This window comes from Bombina bombina, chromosome 5 (assembly GCF_027579735.1).
Source record: "Bombina bombina isolate aBomBom1 chromosome 5, aBomBom1.pri, whole genome shotgun sequence".
In the NCBI taxonomy this organism is placed as follows: domain Eukaryota; kingdom Metazoa; phylum Chordata; class Amphibia; order Anura; family Bombinatoridae; genus Bombina; species Bombina bombina.
The window spans coordinates 131,974,851-131,987,651 of record NC_069503.1 but is presented as its reverse complement, the minus strand read 5'-3'; positions in this window follow the sequence as shown (position 1 = coordinate 131,987,651).

Genomic DNA, 12,801 nt, shown 5'->3' with positions numbered 1-12,801 from the left:
GACATCTTTTTCAAGGGATTTAACAAAAAAAGTTTTAATTTAATTTATTGAGGGGAGAGAGTGATATCGTTCCATGCTATACTAACTTGCCCTCAGAACGAATCACTAAAATCATACCAGTGCTCAAATCAAACATGGAGGCAGGCACTAGACACTGATGTCACGAATGTATAAATAGGAGGCTTAGGGGGGGCGTACCCTACCTCTGATGAAGTGACCAATCGAGTCACGAAACGCGTCAGGCCACGCCCCCTCACGAGCCGAGTTCAAGCAACGAAGTGCTACGGCACTGCTTGTTAAGTACCCAGATTCACTGGGGATTTTCACAACCAGCCAGAGTGGTATACTATATACGAGTGAGTTTTTTACAACAAACCGTTTACATGTTTTTATATATTGTATATACACTGGCAGAAGCAGTTTTTAACAAGTGATTTTTTTATGGAAAATCTTTTATGGAAGTTTTATATGATTCTTTTATGACTTGTGTATCTCAATAAAAACACCTTTGCATGAACTTCATGGTGTTTGATACATACATTCATCTATCCCCCAAATCAACAACGTTTGTGAGAAGTTTTTTCCTCAAAGATACATTTCACAGCCCCCCTTTCTAGAAGTGGTTAAGTTTCTGCCGGAGAGGTGAGGACTGTTCATGAGGAGTAAAAGACAGGTCGCAGACGCAAGGGGATTTGATTGCCTTCCTTAGTGGATATTCACCACTCAGAGTCTTATCTATACCTCATATGGTTGAGGTGGAAACACGTGAGTTTGTATTTGTCACCGCATTGTAACTGTTAAACAAGTGTCCAGACATACTACACCAGGAGTTTTTCTCTGCTGTGCGCCCCTCCCTCTTCTGCTTCAGAAATTTTGTCCTAAGGAGCTTCCCTGTTCACAGGGGGACTTCTCTCACCTTTGGGAATAGGCTGCAGGTGGAATTGAACAACTCGAATTCCCTCCAGACATTATCATTGGTGTCACTGGAAGAAAATAAAGGGAGACCTATACACATAGGACTATACTGGTATATTTAAATTTAAATACAAATTGGGACTGTCCAGGTTCATAGCGCTGTATCACACTGTCTCTGTATATATATACATATATATAGATAATATATATACATATATATATATATATATATATATATATATATATATATATATATATATATATATATATATATATATATATATATATAGTGAGTTACAACCACACATTAGACAGTAAAATAACACTGCATGCAATTGAGGAGTAAGTAACTGACAAAAAAGTAATTGTGGCCTGAAATTTTTACACCATTGCACAATAGCTGGCGCTGCCTTAGAACTGATAACATTAGCACAGATAAATATGTACCTCCCGAGTCCCTGAAATTTGTGTGTCACCTTCTACGGCTATGCCTTGTGCACAGGAGGACTCCCGCCGTCTCTTCAGTTCAGTGTCCCCGCTGGGCTGGCACCTGCTGCTCCCACTGACTGCTGTCCACTCCAGACTTGTCACACACCTGACCGCACATGGCCTGCCGCCTGCTTGAGCTCAGTGCTCACTGTCTGACGCTGCGACGCATCCGCTCCTCACACTGACTTGTCGTGACATCACAAGCCGCTGCCCGCCCCGCCAGAACCGGCCCACATATGATGATTCCTGAATCGGATCCTGAGTCCTCCTCCTCCCTGGCAGCCCAGTCAGTGTGGCCCAGGCCACCGGCGGCCGGTTAGGTTAACTTGCGGTTGCGGCGGAGGCAGCAGAGTCGGAGAGGGGGTTAATAACTTATAAGTTTAATAAACATTTACTACACAGTGTGTGCTGCAGCCTTAGTGGGGAAGTCAGTGTAACAGCAGGAACTGATTACCTGATGTCGGTGGCCGCAATCAAAATCGCAAAGTTAGTGAGCAAACCTGCAATTGCAAAAGTATAATTTATACACAGCAGCTGCCAGCCCAGCTGAGCTGCCAGCCGGCGGCCCACCGGGATTTTTCCGGTCCTGGAAGTGGCAAAAAGCACCACAGCAGAGCTGTATATATAGCTCCTCCCTTCCCTCCACCTCCAAAATTTCCGAAATTCTTTTAGGAACCAGAAAAACATCAGTGTAAGTAGCTACCTCTAGATATTTGTCCATCTTACACAATTTCTCTGGTGGTATCACAATAGGGTCACAATCATCCAGAGTCGCTAAAACCTCCCGAATTAACAGGCGGACATGTTCCAGCTTAAATTTAAAGGACATGACGTCCGAATCTGTCTGAGATAATATCTTTCCTGAATCTGAAAGTTCTCCCTCAGACAGCAATTCCCTGACCCCCAACTCAGAGCACTGTGAGGGTACGTCGGAAATAGCCTATAAAGCATCAGAGGATTCAGTATTCACATTAATACCTGACCTACTGCGTTTACCCTGTAACACTGGTAATTTAGATAATACCTCTGTAAGAGTAGTTGACATAACTGCAGCCATCTCCTGCAGAGTAAAAGAATTAGACGCACTAGAGGTACTGTGGTCGCTTGTGTGGGCGTTAAAGGTTGTGACACAGGGAGAATTGGATGGCATATCCTGATTCTCTTCAGACTGAGAATCATCCTTGGGCACAATTTCTTTACCTAAAATATGCTTTTTACAATCTAAGGCCCTTTCAGTACAAGAGGTACACAATGTAAGAGGGGGTTCCACAATGGCTTCTAAACACATAGAGCAATTAGTATCCTCAATGTCAGACATGTTGAACAGACTAGCAATAACCACAAAAGTCGTTATACACTTTATTTATTGATTTAAACAATTATTTGAAAAACGTGTACTGAGCCTTTAAGAAATAAAAAAGCGCACAATTTTTCCCAAACTGCCTGAAAACGTTAAATAACGCTGTATAAGTAACTACACATAATCAATAGTGCCAAAAATTATTGCACCCTAAGAGTAAAGGGTGAAATTAACCTCTAAAATATATTTATAGCAAAAAATATGTTTGATTTGAAAAAATAACCCCTGCACCTAGCCACAGCTCTGCTGTGGTGCCTACCTGCCCCCAGGGTACGGCAAAATGACTCGACAACGATCCGGATAACAGAACACCAGTTTAGGCCCAACCGGAGCTAATGCCTGCTGCCTTCTCAGTCAGAGTAAACTGCACGTCTGAGCACGCGAAAATAGGCCCCGCCCATCATGGACGACTGTACAACCGCATGGGAAGCGGTTTAGCAATAAAGCCATGTGGTCCCCTAAGCACAACACAAATATACAGCCATACTGATTATTTGATCTTTCAAGATAAAAACCGTTAAGCTGCCTCTCCCAGTGTCCCTTTATATATGCTGCTTTTAAGCTTATAAACGCTGAGCCCAGTATTATGTCAATAAAATAAACACAGGATTTTCAGTAATACCCTTTGTTTACAGGTCTACTGCTTACCCCTTCCCTTGCAGGGAAAAAATGTCAGCCAGTTCTGATATACCAAGTCTCCTCAGAAATAAAGGACTGAACATACCTCAATGCTGCTTGTAGCATGAAACCATTCTCCACACTGAAGATTTCTCTTGTACTACCTTCAGAAGCTCTGTGGGAACCAACATGGATCTTAGTTACACCTGCTAAGATCATCAACCTCAGGGCAGAAATCTTCTTCCATATCTCCCTAAAGAAAATAGTACTCACCGGTACCATTTAAAACAAAAAACTTCTTGATTGAAGAAACTAAAACTAACACCTCACTTTACCTCTTCCTATTACTAACACAGGCAAAGAGAATGACTGGGGGTGGAGGGAAGGGAGGGGCTATATATACAGCTCTGCTGTGGTTCTCTTTGCCACTTCCTGTTAGCAGGAGGTTAATATCCCACAAGTAAGGATGAAATCCGTGGACTCGTCGTATCTTGTAGAAGAAAATGTGATAATGTGTTAAGAACCCAGAGTTCACATTTAGTCCAGAATTTAGCAAGTTGAAGTGCATTAAATGCAGTAAATCAATAATTGTTGTAGGAATCTACCGCCCACCTAGCTCCCCTGTGCATTCCTTTTCTGACATAAACCCAAAAGTGAAATTTTGTTTTTTGGAGATTTTAATATTGATTGGCTGAATCCAAAAAATAATAGTAGTCGCTCGCTGTTTAAATCTTTGCAGCTAATGCAATTAATCTCCTCCCCAACTCGCAGAAACATCAAAAGCCATAATCACACCCTGCTCGACTGGATTCTCTCCACTTCTCCCGACCGAATCCAGGAGGCAGGTGTTCTACCTAACAGTTTCAGTGACCACTGCTTAGTGTACTGCGTGCGCAAAATAAATGCAACTAAATCCTCTCCCAAGGTTAAAATCACCAGGTCCTTCAAAAAATTTAATCTTCAATCATTTCTAAATGACATCAAGAACCTCCCCTGGCACAGATTAAACCTAATCCCAGATCTAGACTCTGCAGTTGAATTCTTTCAGTCTGAACTCCTACAAGTTTGGAATTTACATGCCCCGCTGCGTGAGGTGAGAGTAAAAGGAGCACACTTGAATTGGATCACAGCTGACCTTATTCAAATGTACCATTTTCGGGATTCATTGTGGTCAAAGTTCAAGCATACAGGCTCTATGAATGATCACAGTGTATATAGACAATGGTGAAATATATGCACTAAACAAACAAAATTGGCCAAGGCCCAATATTTCTGTGAAAATCCGAACAATAACATATCAAACCCTAGAAAGTTTTGGAAACTTACAAAATCCACCAATCCACTTCCACCCCCCCCCACTGTCAATGTGGACAACCAAACCCTGCAACTCCCCTTAGAAGTAGCAAATGCCTTTAATAGTTGTTTTGTCGGATGCTCCATCACCGATTGACAAACTAATAAATGACACGCATCCTGAAACTACAAATGTGGATCAGGCCCCACTAAATCAGCAGAGACCCAATATATAGAAGTTCAACTTTAGACCTGTACCCATCAATGTCATTAAGAAACACCTTAATAATCTAAAAATGAAAAACCAGTCTGGACCTGATCAAATCCCAGCAATGCTGTTGAAACTCAGAGCACCGGCAATTGCTAAACCTGTCACAACCCTAATTAACGAATCCTTGGTGTCTGGATACTTACCCAAACTTTGGAAAACTGCAAGAGTAGTGTCTATCCATAAAAGTGGGGAGTTAACCTTGGTTTCTAATTATCGCCCTATATCTTTGCTCCCAGTGTTGTCAAAAATCTTAGAAAAATTAGTCCATACGCAACTATGTGAGTATTATCAACAATCTATCTGACCCCTGATCAATCAGGTTTTCGCCCAAATCACTCCACTACAATTGCCCTCCTAAAAGTTTGCAACGACATCCAAACTGGCATGGAACAAGGACACATAACTGGAGCTATTTTCCTTGATTTTGCAAAGGCCTTTGACACAGTAGTATAAATATAATGGTGAAAGACAGCACCTTTTTTCTGTCTGGGGCACAGGAAAGGGTTAGCCAGACCCCAATATGAATCCAAAAGAAGTAGTTTTCCAGCCTCCAGTTAAATTTTAAAAGACCTTTATTGATTCTTTGCAGGGTCCATCATATAAACAACGTTTCAAACCTATACCAGGTTCTTAATCATGATTAAGAACCTGGTATAGGTTTGAAACGTTGTTTATATGATGGACCCTGCAAAGAATCAATAAAGGTCTTTTAAAATTTAACTGGAGGCTGGAAAACTACTTCTTTGACACAGTAGACCACGACATACTACTGCTCAAACTAAAAAACTCTGGTATTGCTGATCGTCCGTTAACCTGGTTTCGATCATATGTATCGGATCAATCACAATATGTCTCAGTTTCTGACAGCGACTACCTCCCTTTCCGTCACGTGTGGTGTTCCCCAAGGTTCCATTCCCGGCCCCCTATTATTCACATTATTTATAAATGATCTGCCTAATGTCTGCAAATCCTCAACTGTACACATGTACGCAGATGACACGATAATCTATGCAAACAATTCCAACCTGCCGCAGCTTTAAGCAGTGCTCCAAGACCAGTTCACAGAGGTAGAAATGTAGATCTCAAAAAACAAACTCTTCCTAAACACTGACAAAACTGTCACAATGATCTTTTGAATGGGACCTAAATTACACAAATTACAAAATTCCCATCTACGCATCAAAACAAAATCCAATTGCACGCTGACTGCAGTCCACTCTTTCAAATACTTAGGTATGTTGTTAGACCCCAATCTATCTTTTGGCCTCCACATAGAAAAACTTGCCTCTAAACTTTATCCAAAACTAGGTGCCCTGTACAGAAACAAATCCTGCCTCAGCCCTGCAGTAAAGGAAAAGATTGTACAGCAAATGCTGATGCCTATCATGGATTACGGGGACGTAGTATATGCACCTGCAACGCAAACTCACCTTAATAAACTTAATACTTTGTGCTACAATGTAACTACAAGACCCACCATTGTGACATGCTAAAAGAACTAAACTGGCTGTCGCTGGAATCCAGACGCACCCTCCATCTTTCCTGCCTTGTGTTTAAGAGCCTCTGGGAAGCTCCCATCCTACCTGAGCAGGATGCTCTCCCAGGCTATTCCCACCTCCTATAACATCCGATCCAGTACCAGCACATTATTTAGCTTGCCTCAGTACAAAAAGAAAGCAGCTCGATCCTCCTTTTCCTACAGAGCACCACCATTATGGAACGACCTCCCGCACACTTTAAAACCTTCCCATGCCTAATATCCTTTAAGAGATCCCTCTCTACATATCTCAAAACAGAATGCACCTGTCATGGTTGATTAAATATTTCCTACCTGTTCTATGTTAATTTTTTGCATATATTGTGTATTATTGTTTTTGAATTTTATTGTACCCTATTGTATCAATGCAATGTTTTGTGGACCCAGGACATACTTGAAAACGAGAGAAATCTCAATGTATCCTTCCTGGTAAAGTATTTTATAAATAAATTATCATTTTCATTTCAAATGTTTTTCTTTCCATGGTGTTTTTGAAGTTGCCTCTGAGAATCTTGATTTTGAGGTTTTGGATGGAGTGGTCAGGTTTGGTGAAATGGTGACCAACAGGGGTACAGTATTTTGTTTCACAGTGGTTTTTTTATTGAGTGTCTGTGTAAGTCCATCCGAAGCTGCAGTTTTTGGCTTGTTTCTCCAATATAGCATCCCACTTCACATGCAGTGCAATGTATCATGTATACCACATTTTCAGATATACATGAATAATATCTGCAAATGTGGTGTATATGATACATTGCACTGCATGTGAAGTGGGATGTTATATTGGAGAAACAAGCCAAAAACTGCACCTTCGGATGAACTTACACAGACACTCAATCAAAAATCACTGTGAAACAAAATACTGTACCCCTGTTGGTCACCATTTCACCCAACCTGACCACTCCATCCAAAACCTCAAAATCAAGATTTTCAGAGGCAACGTCAAAAACACAATGAAAAGAAAAACATTTGAAATGAAAATGATAATGCACTTCAGCTTGCTAAATTCTGGACTAAATGTGGACTCTGGGTTCTTGACACATTATCAAATTTTTTTTGTAATGTGGGAGAAAAGACAATGAGAGGACCAAGTCTATCTAGAGGGCGCTAGATCATAAAAATATAATAGGAAAAAAGGTTAAAAATATATCAGTAGGGGCATAAAGATACAACTTGGTGTTTTTCTGTTTTTAGGGACACATCTATTTCTCCTACTTATATTCTGCACCTATTTCCCAATTTTATACTGCATTACCCTAAACGAATGTCCACTCACAATTCACAATATTTCATTTTTCTTCCCCCTCTTTTGTTGATATAACACGATCATTAGCATTGATCACTATGTATTAGTCACCAATATTGGTAACGATTCATATTGTTTATATAAATCTACATTGGTATTCTGTGTACTCCCATTTCAAACTTTCAGCATAATACCACCATTGCTATACTGCAATGCACATGCATACCATTATTTATACTATACCGTTCCCTATTTCACTTTATACAGTTCCCCTCACTTTCAGTAGTAGGTTTCGATTATAATCGTGACGCAACACCTTTTTAAATTATCTTTATTCCCTATATTCCACAATTCCAATATCACATTTATTTATGTGTTTATCTTTTATTTAGCCATGTTTATTCCAACAAACTCATCCAAAGAATACAAAACATTTCTAGTCTTCTTTGTTTAGATAACCATATTGGTTGTTCTATTTCCAAAAAAAATGTTTTGCGTAAGTGATATGGTTTACATAGTTTTGGTCCTCTTTTTCTAGTCTCCTTCCCTTATAGATATTTACTAGCTGGATGTGGGAGCGTTAGTATCCGCAAGCCAAATAGAGGAATCTATATATAGTAATAAAGTAGACAACAGTAATCGTATTATCATTTCCATACTTTTATTATTCTTTGCTAGTAGCATTTAGTTCTGAAGGAATGTGTCATGTGACCCGCATATCTGTATGCCCAATGTGGTGTGACGAGTTCGGTCACATGATGCCCTTTAGCCCAATGATCCACCTCGTAAAGTCGCTCATGATCTAATAATAGATAGGATGCCTCGGCTAATAGCAAAATGAATAATCAGGCACTTTATAAACGATCTAAAACATAATAATATACACTTTAACGCATATTGCGTACAATTTTTTATCATGTGACACTTCTTAGCCCCTCGATATACTCCGTAATGCAAAATTATTTGATATACTAACAATTGGGATGCCTTTGATACATAGCAAAACAAAATCCTCAGTCACTCAAGGTAAGATCTACACGGAGCTAGTGGTTTTTTGACAATAGAATTAAATTTGGAGTATTTTACTGTTATTAGATTGCACACATAGTATAACCTTATAAAAATGTGCACCTCACATGTAGAATAATATCAGCAACACATTAGATGGTAACTTTTGTAGACCAATTACAAATAGGTAGGTGTGTGTATCTAGACCCAATATGATCTGTTAGTAGTAAGTAGCAGCAGGTGAATTATAGGATCCCTGACAATAGGGGTGTGTTTGTAATTGAGTAATGTCATTGGTTATTTGTGGTTTAAAAAGCCAACATGCTTGTTATGTGACATACCATTATTTTTTATGCCTGAGGAAACCGCTGTGCCAACGGAGAAACGCGTTGCATTTTATTGGGGCTCTGAATGAATGTTTCAGCCCCTCATTTTAATCATTGTTTTATAAAAAGAAAAAAGCTTTATATTAAAATCGTTCTGATATTTTAACACACGCATCTGGTCTACATGTGTTGAACCCTGTCCATTTGATCCATTGGAGGGAGCCGATTACCTTTGTGCAGTGAGTGAGCTGGGAGCATTGAGAGTCTCCAAAATGCGCCTACTAGCACAATAGAGTGCTGCTGTATATTGTGAGTACCCTGTACAACCTTTATTCATTATCGTATATTTGCCAAACTTATATGCACATGAAGCGCCCTCTACTTTGTTTGTCTAGGATTTTTTGTAATGTATTTTCATATAGTTTATTACATTGTATATTCCACACTCTTTATACATAGGTACACATGTAAGGCTATGTCCATACTTCTGCCATTATTACTATATATACATTTTTTTTTTTTCTTCTTTTTGACTATTTTATTCTCTCCCTGTATACATAACTTCACATCTTTATTTATATTGATTCCATGTTGATATATAACTTCATGTCAGTATATGCTCTATGTAAAACTATATATTTCCCCTGTCTGTTCTCCTATACTGGACACTGTCTGCCTCTGTCACCTAAGCCACCCTCATGATTTTTACGACACCCCCTCCTTCTCCCTGCACTCAGACCTCTGTAACACTTTCTGGCCTTTTTAGCCATTCTGTGTTTTAAGATATAATCTGTAAATACCATGGAATTGTTCAATATTGCTTCAGACTTGAGAAAAGAAGAAATACTTCTATAAGCTTGTCATCTTATAAATGTATAGTCAAATAAAAAAAGTATCATTGCTCAATGCAATACTCTTGTTATTTTGTTATCTACAATATTATTATAGGAACCCAGTGAATATATCATTCTTATTGTACCACCTAGTAGTTAACCAGTGCATAATATGCCATAGTTATACTAAATCAATGGATAGGAATATGTTAAAAGGGACATTGTACACTAGATTTTTCTTTGCATAAATTGTAGATGATCCATTTATATAGCCCATCTGGGAGTGTTTTTGTGAAAATGTATAGTTTTGCTTATTTTTAAATAAAATTGTGCTGATTTTCAGACTCCTAACCAAGCCCCAATTTTTTAGACATATACTAATGTTTACAGACTTCAGATTGCTTCTGTTTGTATAATGGGTCTTTTCATATGTAGGGGAGGCTCTGCTCTCAACCCTTTCAGTGAGTGTTCCATCTTAACCTCATCAACAGTGCTAAATTGGGAGCTTCTAAATAAGTTTTAAAAGGTTTTATATTGGATTTTTATATTGGTATCTGTGCATATTCTTTTACTGTCTATTACACGCAGTTAAATCAAAATTGGCGTGTAATGTCCCTTTAAAGGGATACTGAACCCAAATTGTTTATTTCATGATTCAGATAGAGCATGCAATTTTCAGCAACTTTCTTCTTTACTCCTATTATAAATTTTTCGGCATTCTCTTGCTATCTTTATTTGAAAAAGAAGGCATCTAAGCTAAGGAGCCAGTCAATTTTTGGTTCAGACCCTGGACAGCAATTGTTTATTGGTGGGTGAATATATCCATCAATCAGCAAGAACAACCCAGGTTGTTCACGAAAAATGGGCCGGCTTCTAAACTTACATTCTTGCTTTTCAAAAAAAAGATACCAAGAGAATGAAGAAAATTTGATAATAGGAGTAAATTAGAAAGTTGCTTAAAATTGCACACGATCGGGTGGATTGATGTCCGCCGCCTCAGAGGTGGCAGAGCAGTTAAGGAGCAGCAGTCTTAAGACCACTGCTTCATAACTGCTGTTTCCAGCAAGCTTGAAGGCTCACGCAAATTGGCCCCTATATCTTCACTAGGTTGTTTTGATATTGTAGCAATAATGTTAATGACTACAAGGTCGCATGAATGTACTCGCCTAGATTTAGAGTTCTGCGTTAGCCATCAAAAGCAGCGTTAAGGGGTCCTAACACTGCTTTTGGCCGCCCGCTGGTATTTAGAGTCAGCCAGGAAAGGGTCTACCGCTCACTTTCAAGCCGCGACTTTTCCATACCGCAGATCCCCTTACGCCAATTACGTATCCTATCATTTCAATGGGATCTTCCTAACGCTGGTATTTAGAGTCTTGGCTGAAGTGAGCGGTAGACCCTCTACCGACAAGACTCCTAACGCCCATGGAAAGGCTGTAGTTAAGAGTTTTATGGGCTAACGCCGTTATATAGAGCTCTTAAATACAGTGCTCTAAAGTACACTAACACCCATAAACTACCTATGTACCCCTAAACCGAGCCCCCCCCCCACATCGCCGCCACTATAAATATTTTTAACCCCTAATCTGCCGACCGCACATCGCTGCCACCTACATTATCCCTATGAATCCCTAATCTGCTGCCCCTAACATCGCCGACCCCTATATTATATTTATTAACCCCTAATCTGCTCCCCCCCCCCAACGTCGCCGCTACCTAACTACACTTATTAACCCCTAATCTGCTGACCGGACATCGCCGCTACTATAATAAATGTATTAACCCCTAAAGCTAAGTCTAACCCTAACCCCCCCTTAAATTAAATATAATTTTAATCTAACAAAATAAATTAACTCTTATTAACTAAAGTATTCCTATTTAAAACTAAATACTTGCCTGTAAAATAATCCCTAATATAGCTACAAGATAATGAATAATTATTTTGTAGCTATTTTAGGATTTATATTTATTTTACAGGCAACTTTGTATTTATTTTAACTAGGTACAATAGCTATTAAATAGTTATTAACTATTTAATAGCTACCTAGTTAAAATAATTACAAAATTACCTGTAAAATAAATCCTAACCTAAGTTACAATTAAACCTAACACTGCACTATCATTAAATTAATTAAATAAATTAACTACCAATACCTACAATTAAATACAATTAAATAAACTAAACTAAATTACAAAAAAAACAAACACTAAATTACAGAAAATAAAAAAATATTACAAGAATTTTAAACTAATTACACCTAATCTAAGCCCCCTAATAAAATAAAAAAATAAATAATAATAAAAGTCCCTACCCGGGCGGACTTCCGGTGGGCGGGCTTAGAGGTAGCAGCTCTGGCACAGAGCTCCGTGTCAGCTACAAGAGAAAAGAGGGAATTAACCCTAAAATTTACAGCCCGAGCCTATTTGCCCTAGACAGGGATCGTGTCTGGGCTTTGGAGAGGCAGGCGAAATACATCTTCCCCCACTGAAGTCCGCCTTATAACAGTTTAAAGGGGAAGCTAGGCAGCCGGTGCAAGGTGAGCGGCAGCCATCTTGGCCTGACACGAACGAGGAGGACAAGGAGGAATAGCGGGCTAACCTGTGCGGCACCTATCCACGCTCCAGTGCTGGTTGAAAGAAGTACCGGTGACCCACTGCTGTGATCGGGGGTCGTGCTTTACCCTCTACTGAGTCTTGCAAGAGGGGGAGGTAAGACGGAGAGGAGACACGTGGCGCTGGAGGCGCGAACCGCACTGAAGAGCACAGCAGGGAAGGTGCAGCCTTGCAGCAACCTGCCGCTACACCACTGGTGACAGAATTACCGGAGCTTTTGATACAGGCTCCCTGTCTTCGAGACCTGCTCTGGGGAACATCACCACACCTACCGGAGCAGTGAGGGTATCAGCCCACA